Source organism: Brassica oleracea, chromosome C2 (genome assembly GCF_000695525.1).
Source record: "Brassica oleracea var. oleracea cultivar TO1000 chromosome C2, BOL, whole genome shotgun sequence".
In the NCBI taxonomy this organism is placed as follows: Eukaryota; Viridiplantae; Streptophyta; class Magnoliopsida; order Brassicales; family Brassicaceae; genus Brassica; species Brassica oleracea.
The window spans coordinates 6,952,264-6,954,106 of record NC_027749.1 but is presented as its reverse complement, the minus strand read 5'-3'; positions in this window follow the sequence as shown (position 1 = coordinate 6,954,106).

Genomic DNA, 1,843 nt, shown 5'->3' with positions numbered 1-1,843 from the left:
GTATCCGGATCCGGATCATCCGGATCGAATCTCGGATCGGATCCGGATCGAATCTCGGATCGGATCCGGATCGAATCTCGGATCGGATCCGGATCGAATCTCGGATCGGATCCGGATCGAATCTCGGATCGAATCCGGATCTCGGATAAAAGTCTCAGGCCTACTCCCAAGCCCAAAAAGATTTTACTCACTTTATTGTAGATCGCATAATTTTCCTTTCAATATTTTAAAATTCTACTAGATTTAAACTCGCATGTCCAGTTGTATATTTTTTAATTTTATAAATATATTTGATATTATTACAAACGTTTTAAATATATAATTTTCAATTTAGTATTATATATTGTGTAGCTTTATAATATTATTGTTTATATTTCTTATTCGGGATTATTAATATATAATGATTTGTTTAATACATTTTATTTTGGTTATTAATTTTTTTGCTTACTAATACATTTTCATCTTAGGTACAATAAAATAACAATATGAAATAATTAAATAGAGAACCTCCTTCAAAATATGTTTTTTTCTTTAATTTATACATTTTTCATATAATACATCTTTAAATTTATTATATTATTGAAAATAAATATGTTTAAAATAATTTATACTTACATGTGTTTTAAATTTTTTTTTAACATCTATCATTTTAGTATTTTACAGAATTTACGAGTAAAAACACTGTAAAGTTCAAAATAAAACAATTTTTCTTTCTCTTATTCATTTTTACTCAAAATCATTAAATTTCGTCAAACAAAAAGTGTAAAGATACTACAAAATCTTCCAACTTTACGGAGGTTGCTTGAAATTTTGTCATTAAATTTGATAAAACCTCACGGTTCCTGGAATATATATATATAAATCTTTACCTTTCTTATTAAGAAACAAAATAACTAAATCAAAAACCCATAAACCTCATTAATCTGAAGAGAATTAATATATTTTCGGGTTAATCAATTCTCTAACAAGTTCTTGCATCGCGTTGTCGGGCAAAACTCAAAATATAAATATGGTACACGTATGAAACGTCACTACAAGAAAACAGCAGTATTCTGACGGACATTCCAACGGAAAATGAAATCCTCGGAATATACCGAGGAATTTCCGAGGAAATTCCGAGGAAGCACAAAATTGGGTTTCCTCGGAAAAAACCGATGAATTCCGAGGAAATATTGTAGCCGTTGGATAGCCGTTGGGGGATTTTGCAAAATTCCGAGGAAATTCCGACGAACTAGCCTTTTCCGTCGGAATTTCCTCGGTCTGTCGGCAGGATTTAAACTATAAATACAAGCACTCCTCTTCCTCTTCATTCACTCCATATCTTCATCCTCCCTCTTACTCTATTTACACACAAATTTGATTCATAAAAAATATGTTTTCTTCAAATTATTTTCGTTCTTGGATCGATCGACCTCATTTGGATCCGAACACGAGATTGCTTACGGAAGAATACCAACGAGGTATAACCGAATTCATGGGGTTAGTTCACCGACAACCGGAAGCAAAAACAGGTATGTTAAGATGTCCTTGCTCTAATTGTAAAAATAGAAAGGTTATTAAAAGTGGGATGTTTGGACTCATCTATATTTGAGTGGGTTTACACGAAGTTACAAAATTTGGTATCATCATGGGGAAACTGATTATGAACATGGTAGTACTAGCGAACCTCAGCCAGCGGTTAGATTAGAAGAACCAATTAGAACGGATGTAGATTATGGTGTAGGTACTGAGCAGATGGTAAATGATCATTTTAGAGGGGAAGATTTACCCAATGCACAAGCTAGGAGATTTTATGATATGTTGGATGCTGGAAAGCAACCATTATACGAAGGTTGCAGAGATG